Source organism: Coenobita brevimanus, chromosome 3, assembly GCF_032717465.1.
Source record: "Coenobita brevimanus isolate Jiangsu-jjx chromosome 3, ASM3271746v2, whole genome shotgun sequence".
Classification (NCBI taxonomy): Eukaryota; Metazoa; Arthropoda; class Malacostraca; order Decapoda; family Coenobitidae; genus Coenobita; species Coenobita brevimanus.
Genome location: NC_136956.1, coordinates 18,166,133 through 18,179,993, shown reverse-complemented (window position 1 = coordinate 18,179,993; position 13,861 = coordinate 18,166,133). Strand labels below are relative to the sequence as shown.

General features: G+C 39.2%; 1 pseudogene across 1 annotated transcript in view; it reads right to left on the bottom strand.

Annotated features, from left to right (window-relative positions):
* Nucleotides 1-414: 414 nt before the first annotated feature.
* Nucleotides 415-13,861, bottom strand: part of LOC145393321 (cytochrome c oxidase subunit 2 pseudogene) — a 39,728-nt pseudogene continuing 26,281 nt past the window's right edge. Inside the window, exon 2 of the transcript XR_013896186.1 lies at nt 415-549. The product of XR_013896186.1 is annotated as a cytochrome c oxidase subunit 2 pseudogene (transcript). The remainder of the gene's footprint in view (nt 550-13,861) is intronic.

The following is a 13,861-nucleotide window of genomic DNA, read 5'->3' as shown; positions in this document are numbered from 1 at the left end:
GCAGGCGAGAGCATAGGGTAATGGAGGGGGGGTAGGGAGGGGAGTCAAGAACGGGGAGAAATGGCTAAATTGTCAACAATGGATGGGAGTACAGATGAGATTAGGAGTGCTGACTAGTGTTGGACATTGTCAGTACTGATAGATGATACAAGCCCCCACTGGAAAGCCCGGGTGAATTCAAAATAACACAGAATCACAAAAGCGACGCCCCGCGGTATGATCCCTTGCTCCCAAGCGTCACGAAAGTGACGCCCCGCGGTTAAGGGGTTAACCTCCTCCTACTGGTTCCTCTCTTCATCCTGGCTCCTCCTCTCTTCCTACTCGCTCCTCTCTCCTTCTAGCTTCTCTCTCCTCTTTCTAGCAACGTCAAAAGTGAAAAGAACATTGTCGCATGCAATAACACACCCTGAATTTTTAAACAACAATAACATTACCGTGTTTTCTGTAAGAGCCTGGATTACCGCGCAAAAAATAATGTCCACGTTTGACACCACTGTTTATGTGATGATGCCGTAAATCTGGCTCTATGCCTCCCCTTTCCCTCTCAACCTCGCTCAGTAAAATTAACTGAGTAGGGTTTAGTGGGATAAACGTGATTGCCTGGATTTCATTTATTTACGTAATGATTTAATTCTAACTGCATGGTTTCGCCCCCATACCAGACACTAAATGTGTCTCGTGTTAAACAAACAATGACTAGGAAAGAGTGGGGTAAACATGAGGGCTTGGATTTACACTATTTAGGCAGGAATACTGGATATTAGTTTCAAGTCAAAATTTAAGGACCTCTGTAGCATCCAATTATCTCAATTTAGGAAAATTTACCCACATCTCTCTCTCTCTCTCTCTCTCTCTCTCTCTCTGTCGTCTGCAGCTGGCGTTGCTCTCGTAATTACTCACCGGAAAATCGCAGCGAGAAGGGTAAAATGTTTCTCAGATTTAAAAATTTTCTCGAGATCATATGAGTGTGTGGTTGACATTAGGAACACTTTTAAATTATATATATATATATATATATATATATATATATATATATATATATATATATATATATATATATATATATATATATATATATATATATAGCCAGGCGTCATAATCCCACAAGGGGTGGCCATTAGACTTTGAGTTACTTGTTTTACGGGAAGGGGCACCCTCCACCAACCCACTTGTTGAGACGTAGGGAGCACGTATGATTTGGTTATATGGTTACCACCCAGCGTTGCAAATGGTTTCCTGGCTTACAGGAAACCACCTGGCCTGTCACTCAACGCAAAGCCACCTGTAAAGGAAAGAAAAGCAATAAGAAGTGACAGGAAAGATGGGAAAAATAGGAAGAGAGGAGGGCAGGCACAGAAAAAGAATTATACAGGCTAAGGAAGAAGCAGCCAGCACTACACCAAGTGAGTGGATGGTGTGTGGTGGTAAAATATTGTAGAAGTAAAGGACATACGCTGTCCCAGCACAAAAATGTTGGCCACACGTTACGGAAATATTTATGCAATGAATGAAAAAAAAAAAAAAAAAAACAGGCCAATTTAAGACGTGGGTCTTATTATTTAAAAAAAAGTATATGCTAAAACACTATATAAATATAGGTGAAGGTACACACTGCACTCTTTAATCTACCTCAGGTGTTATGCCAGCATGTTAACCTGTAGTTTCATGTCTACCTCATATAGTACTGAGTTTCATCATCAGCCGTTTGAGTATCCACTCCAGGATCGGCTTGTCCCGACCGTTGTCGGGACGATACAGCCAATGTATCTGCCAAGTGGCTTAGGCTGTCTGGTAGAGATTGTATGTAGGGTGAGAAGTGCTTGTAAGTGTAACTGTAGTGTTGGAGTGGCTTTGGATGTGTGTGTAGTCTGTGAACCAAATGTAATTGGCCTGCGCAAGCCGACTGGGTGCAAGCATATTTTAGAGTAAGCGACTCTGGTTCAACCACAGCACCCCTTGTGTCCGCCAATGCAGTACGTGGCCGGGTGAACACACTCAAACTTTACTACCCTGGCGGGGTGCGAACCCTGATTCACCCGTGTACGAAACGCACACTCTTCCACTGTACCACAGAGGCTCCATATATATATATATATATATATATATATATATATATATATATATATATATATATATATATATATACTGTAAAATAAATAAATAAGATGGCATATTATACACACTTTTTGATGACCACGAATCGGAGTTTGCCGTTGGGAAATCAGAGTTGGTAGATGTTTTCCAGGAAGGGGAGATTTAGGCCAGGAAAGGTAGATTTAGGTCAAGGTTGTTAGATTTATGTAAGGGTGGGTAGATATGGGTCAGGGAGGGTAGATTTTGATCAAGGTGTGTATTTTTTGTTCAGGGTGGGTAGATTTATGTCAGGGTGGGTAGATAGACAGACACACACAAAGACAGGCAAACAGATTTTACAGACAGACAGGCAGATAAAGATTTGACAGACAGATAGACAGAGACTTAACAGACAGACAGAGATTATAGACGGATAAACAGAGTGACAAACAGATATTACAGACATGCTGCATCTTTATCTCTTCTATCGCTACTTCAATGGTCACTGCTTCTCTGAACTGTCTGCTTCCATCCCTCCACCTCTACGACTTGTGCGCGTAGCACCCTCCTAGCAAGAAACTAGCACCAGTCTAGCTACACCTCTCATCCCTTTTCTGTCCAACTCTCTAATGCAAGAGTAAGCGTTACTCTCAGTCATTTATTTATGCAACAGGTCAACTCTGGAACTGTCTCCCTCTGTCTGCATTTCCTACTTCCTACAATCTCCAGTCTTTCAAACGCAGTGTATCCTGGCATCTGGAAATGAACGGATCTTGAATTTGGCTCTGTTTTGTATTGTTTTTGTTTTTTTCTTGGAAGGAACGGTTTGCGGGCCTCTGGCATTGGGTTCCTTCTTTCTTGCACAAGAAAAAGACAGACAGGCAGACAGATTTTACAGACAAACTGCACATTTTACAGACAACCAAACAGAGAGACCGGAAGACAAACAGACAGATTTTACAGAGAGACAGATAGACAGAGATTATAGACAGACAGACAGAAAGATAGATAGATGTTAAAGACAGATAGATAGACCAAGAGATGTTTCAGACATACAGACCGGCAGATATTTTACGGCAGAGAAACAGACAGAAAGAAAAAAATTTCAGACAGACAGGCACAATTTACGGAAAGAGAAACAGACAGACAGATTATCCAGACACACAAAGGGACAGTCAGATTTCACAGACAGACAGAAAGGCAGACAGATTTTACAGACAGGCAGACAGACAGACAGGTTTTATAGACAGAAAGATTATAGACAAATAGAAAGACAGACAGATATTACGCAGACAGGCAGACAGAAGGATAACACAGACAGACAACTGACAGACATATTTTACAGACAGACAGACAGACACATTTTACAGACAGACAGACAGGCAGACAGACATTCTACAGACAGATAAACAGACAGACAGAGATTTCACAGAGATACAGATGGATGTTTTGAAAGCCTTACCGCAGAAAGAGGAAGGTAATAAGTGACACTGAATGCAAATAACCATATATGATAGATAGATAAATAGCTAGATAGATAAATAGATATAGATATAGATAAATATAGATAGACAGATAGATAGATGGATGTAAATATAGATAGATAGATAAAAAGATATAGATATATAAACAATAAAATACCCACTCTCCCAGCCACCCACCCACCACATACACACACACACACACACACACACACACACACACATAGCACACACACACACACACACACACACACACACACACACACACACAGAGGGTGGGTAGACAGACAGACACACGGAAAGACAGGCAGACAGATTTTATAGACAGCGATTTGGCAGACAGACAGACAGAGATTTTACAGACAGACAGACAGATAGACAGAGATTATAGAGAGGTAGACAGAAAGACAGACAGATATTACAGACTGACAAGCAGACAGATTTTACAGACAATCTCCATATTCTACTCACAGCCAAAGAGAGAGACCGGAAGACAAACAGAAAGACAGATTTTACACACAGACAGATAGAGATTATAGACAGGCAGACCTAAAGAGAGATAGATATTAAAGACAGACAGGCATAGCAAGGGATGGTCAGACATACAGACAGGCAGAGACTTCACGGCAGAGACACAGACAGAAAGACATATTTTTCAGAAAGCCAGGCACAATTTAAGGACAGAGAGACAGACAGACAGATTTTCTAGACACACAGAGGGACAGTAAGTTTTTACAAACAGACAGACTGGCAGACATATTTTACAGACAGACAGACAGAGGTTTTATAGACAGAGAGACAGATTATAGACATAGAAAGATAGACATATTATAGACAGGCAGGCAGAAAAAAAGATAGTACAGACAGACAATTGGCAGACATATTTTACAGACAGACATACGAATTTTACAGACAGACACAGATAAATTTAACAGAGACAAGCAAATTTTACAGACAGCCAATTAACAGACAAAAAGATTTTAAAGCCAGACAGACAGGCAGACACACATTCTACAGAAAGATAGGCACAGACAGAGATTTTACAGACAAAAGTAAAGATAGATATTATGAAAGCTCTACTGGAGAGACAGGAAGGTATTAAGACACACTGAATGCAAATTACAATATATATATATATATACATATATATATATATATATATATATATATATATATATATATATATATATATATATATATATATATATATCATCAGCCATTTGAGTATCCACTGCAGGACCGGCATATCCCGACCGAAGTCGGGACGATACAGCCAATATATCTCTACCAAGTAGCTTAGGCTGTCTGGTAGAGATTGTATGTAGGGTGAGAAGTGCTTGTAAGTGTAACTATAGTGTTGAAATGGCTTTGGATGTGTGTGTATTCTGTGAACCAAGTGTAATCTGCCCACGCAAGCCGACTGGGTGCAAGCATACTTTATAGAAAGTGACATTGGTTCAACCACAGCACCCCTTGTGTCCGCCAATGCAGTACGTGGCCGGGTGAACACTCGCAAAGTTTATTACCTTGGCTGGGCGTGAACCCTGGTTCACCCGTGCACGAGACGCATACCCTAACACTGTACCACAGTGGTATATATATATATATATATATATATATATATATATACAATATATATATATATATATATATATATATATACACACACACACACACGCACACACACACACACACACACACGCACACATCCTGATCAACACTACAACAAAGACTTCATTCTCAGTGTGTGTCGTAAATTACAGTGCAGCTTTGAGTCGCACATTTTTTTTTTCCTATTGTGAATGACGTTTTTAACGTTAACTGTCTGTCTAAATTTTGATACAGTTCTGGCCCTAATGCCAATCTTCCCTCATATATTCCATCACTTTTATGTCCACATTTCATACCCATCATTTCTTGTCATTCCAAGCCCCTTCCTCATGTACCTCTTGGTTTTATCCCTACAGTCCATCACCACACCACACTCACTCTCGTGTATGCTTTCATTCTATCTATCCATCTCACTACGTCTAACCCCTGCAGCTCCAAGACAACTTCTCTCAGGTACTTCTACACTTTTTAACCTCATTCTCAGACTTCCTCTCCTCCGTATAACATACCAATACTCCAGACGCAACATTGTAACGAGAAGGAGACCAGCACCTCTAGCCACCCTCTCTCACATACTGTATGCTTAACCTCCTCATCCTGCCTTCTTTTCTCCTCGTCCTGGCTCCTCCTTTCTTCTTACTCGCTCCTCTCTCCTGCTTCTAGCTCCTCTGTCTTCCTTCTCACAACGTAAAAAGAGCAAACGACAGTGTGGGATACAATAACACACAGTGCATTTTAAAACAACAATAACATTATCATTCCACTAAGAGCCTGGACCACTGCGCCAAAAATAATGTCCACGTTTGGTACCACCACTGACGTGATGATGCTATATATCTGACTGCATGGTTCCCCCATCGCACCGACCACCAATAGAAATAAAAACTGAACAGGCTTTAGTGGGGTACACATGATTGCTTGTATTTCTTTTATTTACGTAATAATTCTGTAATTCTGACTGCATGGTTTCGCCCACACACGTAACAATAAATGTCTCGTGTTCAGTAAAAAATGAATAGGAATTAGCGTGGTAAACCTGAGGGCTTGGATTTACTTTATATAAGCAGAATCACTGGGTATTACTTTCCAGTAAAAATTTCAGGGCCTCTGTAGCATCCAGTTCTCCCAGTTTAGGAAAATCTACCTACATATCTCTGTCTGCCCCCCCCCCTTTCTCTCTCTCTCTCTCTCTCTCTCTCTCTGTCGTTTGCAGCTGGTGTTGCTCTCGTAATTGCTCGCCGAGAAATCGCAGCGAGAAGGATGAAATATTTCTTAGATTTAAAAAATTCTTTGAGATTGTTTGAATTTGTGGTTCACATTAGGAACACTTTAAAATTATGTATATACATTCATATATATATATATATATATATTTATATATACTGTAAAATAAATAAACAAGAAGGCATATTTTACTTTTTGATGACCACGAATCGAAGTCTGTCGATGGGAAATCAAAATTGGTAGATTTGTTCCAGAAAGGGAAGATTCAGTTCAGGGTGGTTATATCTAGGTAAGGGTGGGTAGATTTGGGTCAGGGAGGGTAGATTTTGATCATGGTGGGTAGATTTTGTTCAGGGTGGGTAGATTTAGGTCAGGGTGGGTACAAAAACAGACACGCACAAAGACAGGTAAACAGATTTTACAGACAGACAGGCAGACAGAGATTTGGCAGACAGACAGACAGAGACTATACAGACAAACAGACAGGTAGACAGATTATAGACAGATAGACAGATAGATATTACTGGCAGACAGATAGACAGAGATTCTGGACAGAGAAACAGAAAGACAGACAGATATTAAAGACAAACAGACAGGTAGACAGATTATAGACAGATAGACAGATAGATATTACTGGCAGACAGATAGACAGGGATTCTGGACAGAGAAACAGAAAGACAGACAGATTTTAAAGACAAACAAGCAGACCAAAAGATGTTTCAGACAGACAGACCAGCAGAGATTTTAAGGTAGTTAAATAGACAGAAAGACAAATTTTTCAGACAGGCACAATTTACGGACAAAGAGACAGACAGACAGTTTCCAGACACACAGAGGGACACAAATTATACAGACAGACAGATTTTACAGAGCGACAGACAGAGATTTTACAGAGAGACAGACGACAGACAGAGGTTTTATAGACAGGCAGACAGATAGACAGATTATAGACAGATAGAAAGACAGACAGATATTACAGACAGAAAGGCAGACAGAAAGATAGTACAGACAGACAACTGACAGACAGATTCTACAGACAGACAGACAAATTTTACAGACAGACAGACAGACAGAGACAAATTTTACAGACAAAGAAACTAATTCTAGAGACGGACAGAAAGACAGACAAATTACAAACAAAAAGATCTTAAAGACAGACAGGCAGACAGACATTCTACAGAAAGATAGACAGAGAGACATTTTATAGACAGAAAGGCAGATAGATATTTTGAAAGCTCTACTGGAGAGTGAGGAAGGTAATAATTGACACTGAATTCAAATAACCATAGAGAGAGAGAGAGAGAGAGATTGTCCCGGAGGATTGGAAGTCAGGTGTAATTATTCCCCGGTACAAAGAAAAAGGGGAAAAAGAAGTATGTTAAAATCAAAGGGGCATTTGTCTTCTTAGTGTAATAGGAAAAGTACATGCTAGGATATTATTGACAGAATCAGGGAAATAACAGAGGAATTAGTTGCAGAAAAACAGGAAGGTTATAAGAAGGGAAGAGGTTGCGTAGATCAGATATTCATTCTTAGACCTTTAGTGAAAATGTTTCTCAAGAACGGAAAGAAGTTGTATGCAGCCTTCATGGATTTGGAGAAAGCATGTAACAGGGTGGATAGACAAGGATTATGGAAAGCATCAAGAATATATGGAGTAGATGGGAAGTTGCTGAATGCCCTGAAGTGTATGTATAAGGGTGCTGAGGCTACAGTGCGTTTGGACAGTGAACTGAGTGATTCTTCCATTTGAAGGTTGGATTGAAACAAGGATGTGTCAAGTCTCCATGGTTTTCCAATCTATATATGGATGGGGTTACAGTATAAAAGAGATACAAGATAGGGCAGTGGATGTTGGAGGGGTCCTAACGAGACAGGGCAGTGTTTGGAAAGTCCCTGTACTGTTGTTTGCAAATGAAACTGTGTTGTTAAGTGAGGACGAAGGGGAGCTGCAAGGCTTGGTGGATGAGTTTGGGAGAGTGTGTAAGAAACGGAATCTAAAGGTGAATGTAAGGAAAAGTAAAGTTATGGTCTTCGAAAGAAGTGAAGTCAGTGAATGTACAGTGAGGTTGGATGAGGAGGAAATGGAAAATGTGATTGGATTTAAGTACTTGGGTAGTGTGATGAGTAAGGATGGAAGTTTAGAGGGTGAAGTGCTTGAAAAGGTACAAGAAGGAAGAAAGGTTGCTGGTTCTTTGAAAGCAGTGATAAGAAACAGGGAAGTGAGCATGGAAGTGAAAAAGATACTACATGACAGTATTGTGATACCCATTATAACGTATGGAAGTGAAGATTGGACCTAGTTGGACGGACAGAAGTCAAGAGTGGGAGCAGTGGAAATGAGTTATTTGAGTGGAGTATTTGGAGTCACAAGGAGAGACAGACTGACAAATAAGGAAGTGAAGGAGCATTGTGGTGTGGGTGTGGATGTGATGGGAAGAGTTAGGAGAAACACATTGAGGTGGTTTGGTCATGTGGAGAGGATGGAAAGTGAAAGACTGATGAGGAGAGTGTACTTGAGTGAGGTGGAGGGGGGAAGAGGGAGGGGGGGGCCAGGGATGAGATAAAAGGATGGAATGGAGAGGTATATGAGAGAAGGGAGGTGTGAGCTGGGAGCAGTTCAATGAAATATATATACGTATATATATATATATATATCAATGAAATATATATACGTATATATATATATATATATATATATATATATATATATATATATATATATATATATATATATCAGCAGCAGCAGCACCCATAACTAGTCCACTGCTGAAGAAAGGCCTCCCCCAACCTTTTCCACGAATTCCGTGACTGAGCCAATCTTTGCCACGTTTTCCCTGCAAATTTCTTTATCTCATCTCTCCATCTCCTGTCTGGCCTTTTTTCTTCTACGCTTACATTCTCTTGGTGTCCAGTCAGTAAGCCTTTTGCTCCATCGGTTATCCTTTATTCTTGCTATATTGCCTGCCCACCTCCATTTCTGTTCCTTTATAACCCCCACAATATATTTGACTTTAGTTTGCCCTCTCACCCAAGTTGATCTTTTCCTGTCTCTTAAAGATATTCCCAACATTGACCTTTCCATTGCTCTCTGAGAACGGATTAATTTATTTTCCAATGATTTTGTCAGTTTCCAGGTCTCACAACCATACGTCATAGCTGGAATTATCCGTTCGTTATATACTTTTCGTTTCATACAAACTGGCAAGCTACTTTTTATAAGGTCTCTATGTTTACCGAAAGCTTTCCATCCAATTGTAATCCGTCATTTTATTTCGCTATCATGATCTCTAGTTAATTTTAGTACCTGTCCCAAGTAGTTGTACTCCTCAACTTCTTCAAGAATTTCATCACTTATTCTGATGACGCTCGTTGGTGTTTGTGGATTAAACATTACTTTAGTTCTCCTCCGGTTCATCCTCAGTCCTACTTTCAGACTTTCTCTGTTCAGGTCATTTAACATTTCTTGCAATGCCTCCGGTGTTTCTGAGATTATGACAATGTCATCTGCAAATCTTAAATCGTTTAGCTTTTCTCCACCAATGTTCACTTCTTTGTTTTCCCAGTCTAGCTTTCTGAAAATACTTTCTAGTCATGCTGTAAATAATTTTGGTGAAATTGTATCTCCCTGACGCACGCCTTTCTCAATCCTAATTTTTTCTGAGTCCTTATGTAATTCAACTGTAGCAGTTTCCTCTTTATATATTTTTTCGAGCAGTTTTACAATGTTATTCACTCTTTGTTCTCGCAATGAATTTATAATTACTATGTGCTCCACTGAGTCGAAAGCCTTTTCGTAATCAACAAAACCTAAGCACTGTGGTTTATTATATTCTATAGTTTTCTCAATTAGCTGGTTTATTGTAAGTAGGTGATCAATGGTCGAATACCCGCTTCGGAATCCTGCCTGTTCACGAGGTTGGTTTTCCTCCAAAATTGTTGTTATTCTGTTCTTAAGGACTTTAGTGAAGAGTTTGTAAATGACTGACAATAAGCTAATGGGTCGATAGTTACTAAGATCTTTTGAGTCACCTTTTTTGTAGAGTAAAATAACTATTGCATTACATCACGTTTTGGGAATTTTCTTCTGTTTTATGCAGTGGGTAAATAAGTGAGCAAGCCTATTTTGTACTTCTGCTCCTGCATCCAACAGTAAATCTGTTGCTATTCCATCTTCTCCCGGAGCCTTCCCTCTTTTCATATTTTTAAGAAAAATATTTACTTCGTCTGGTGTTACCTCAGGTATTTCACTTGTGTCAACTGAAAATTAACTATTGGTACTACTGTCTTTGATGCATACAGTTCTTTTAAAATTCTTCAACTCTCTTCACCATCTTATCTCTGCATTTAATGATTTGCCGTTTTTTTTTTCTTTCTTTCAGTGATGTCATTTGTTGCTGTCCTAGTGCCATTTTGCTTCGGACCTGTTTCAGACTTTTTTCCATTTTTGATGGTTTCTTTGATCTGATCCATGTTTCTCTTTCTTCTTCTCTTTGTCTTTTGTTGATAAGCTTATTTAATTCTGCTCGTTCTATTTCGTCTTTCTTTGTCTTTATTTTCATTTCATTTCGTTTTTTCATTAGCTCGAGTGTCTTTTCTGAATACTTCCTGGCTTTGGTTGTATTAGGTTTTCCTACTACCTCTGCTGATTCTCTTAGCACTTTTGTTAGTCTGTCATTCAGCTCATCAATGTCACATTCAGCATTATTTAGAGCCTGAAATCTGTTCCTTATTTTCAACTGAAAGGTTGCTTTGTTTTCGTTTACTATTATTGGGCATATTTTTTCTGTAATCATCTTCTTTCTTTCATTTCTGAACCTGAATCTGGCTGTGCAACCGACCATTCTATGATCACTACCTATACGAGTATTTACTTTGTTGATAACTGATATTTGTGATCGTGTTATTCTTATCTTCTATAATGAAGTCGATTTCATTCTTTGTTTCTCCATTTGGGCTTCTCCAGGTCCACTTTCTTCCTGTTCTTTTGTGGGAGAATGTGTTCATTATTCTCATTTAACCATTTCAGCAAAATTTACCAGCATTTCTCCTCTTTCATTCCTTTCTCCCACTCCAAATTTTTCCATACATGTTTCTCCATTTTTCCACTTCCCAACTTGTGCATTGAAGTCTCCCATGAGTATAGTATATGTTGTCGTTTCTTCTTCCTTAATCTGGGAGATGTCATCATAGAATGTTTCTATTTCTTCATCTGGGCTTTGAGAAGTTGGTGCATATACTTGTATGGCTTTCATGGTATATTTTTCGCATAGTTTAATGACAAGAAATGCTGCTCTGTCAGATACACTGCTGAATTTAGCAATGTTGTCTGCAAGATTTCTTTTAACCTCTAAACCCCGGGGTTGTTTTGGCGCTTCTTGCGTGTCCTGCGAGGATATTTGTGCTCCAACAGACTTTGTAAAAATATTTGCCAAAAATCAGTTATTAGTCCTAGAATATTATAATTAAATATGCCCATGGCACTTACCTTCAGCTTTCTCCTGGGATGTTTGTTGAGCCTTTGTCAGTACCGTAGGACTTGTGGAGACTTCTGAAGTTGGGCAACGAAGTCTCCACTTTAAACTTCCTGACACCCCGTAATATGATTACCACAGCCTGATATTATCACTAGAAACACTATTCTATGATTTTCAAATTGTTTGGAATCCATACTCCAAAAAAATCACTGAGAAAGCAATGAAGGAAAAATACGAGTGCATATGAGCTTCCCACTTGTGCTCGTTTCCCGCTGGTATTCTGTCATTTATTATTCATAAAAACACTCACACTTTATATTCCTATTACTATATAACACATATATATATCTGCAGTCTTTATCCATAAGTTTCCTTCAGAAATAGTAGTTTATTGTCACTGTAGGCATTCAATTTCTCTTTTCAGTAAAATACATAACATTCACACTCTCGTCCTGGATACTAGCATGGAGAACGAATCTGTCACTTTCACTTTCATAACTCCCAGTATTTATACTTGCTAGAGTGAAACTTTCACTTTCATTACTCCTAGTATATATACTCGTATTCATATATTACTACTTATTTACGTTTCTATTTACATTCTCTATTTTATTTACATTATTTACATTTCTATTTTATTTACTCTATGTTTTGCACTGTTACTTGAGGAACTTATAAAGCTATTTTCCACTGTTCAGTTATATTTACATGCATTGCTTTCACTTGCTGTTTACACATTATTTACACATTATTTACACTTCCACTGCACTGTTGTAGAGTCACCAGAAAGATCGTAGTCACTCTCCGTCATTATCATTGATAATTTAGCCACTTCACGTTCCATAGCAGTCACTTAGCCCTTTACCCCTTTCCACACGAAATTTAGTAGGGGTAGAGGTCACAGGGCCCTTTGCATGGGGCTAAAAAGCAGCGGAATTGGACAGGCGCGAATCTGACGCGGTTTCACCTTGAAAGACGACAGTAAATTGAATGCTCTTGCCTAGGGGCAGTGAAGGGCTGCCAATGTCAAGGTGGTGACAGCTGCAAATATATACACTATGAAATGATTGGCAGGAAATCTAGACAATACATAATAAATTAGGTAGTTCCAGGTGAATGTAAATATCACTTAGGCTTCTCCCTTCCTTTCTTATATATATTTTTATTATGAGAACAGGTCATATGGCATATTTCAAGGGGAAATAAACAGGGAAAATTAGCGAACGAGTGCACGTGAAGTGTTGCCAGGTGATAATTAGTCCATTCCAGATGTATGGCAATATCAACTACCTTTTCTCTTTCTTTTATATATATTATTTTGTATAAGAATAGGGCAAAGGGCACATTTCAATGGATAAAATGAGCAGAAAAATCCGTCCAGCATTCGTGTAGCGCAGCACAGCTGGTCAGGTGGGAGGAGAAGGTAATTGAGGGAGGTAAGGAGGGGGTGAGTCAAGGACAGAAGAAAAATGGCTAAATTGCCAAGAGTGGATGGGAGTACAGGTGACATTAGCAGAACTGAGTATAGCTGGACACTGGTAGTACTGATAGATGATACAAGCCACCACTTGAAAGCCCAGGCAAATTCAAAATAACACAGAATCACAAATGTGATGCCCCGCGGTATGATCCCTTGCTCCCCAGCGTCATGAAAGTGACGCCCCGTGGTTAAGGGGTTAATTAGAAATCATACACCACTAACTTTTATTTTTCTTTCCTATGTAGTAAAATAGGTGTTTGCTGTCTTTGAGCTGAATTACTTTTTCTTCTTTTCTGTGGATCTCACTCAAACCTACAATATCCCAACTAATGTTTTCAAGTTCAGTCATCAGGTTATCAAGTTTGTAATCTTCTGCAAGGCTTCTTACATTGTATGCATAGATCTTCATCGATTTTTGTTTAACATCCAAGAGTCTAATTTTCAAACACAGTGTCTACTCACTTTTCGTGAAGCCATCGTGGTACAGTGGTAAAGTGTGCGTCTTGCACGCTAGT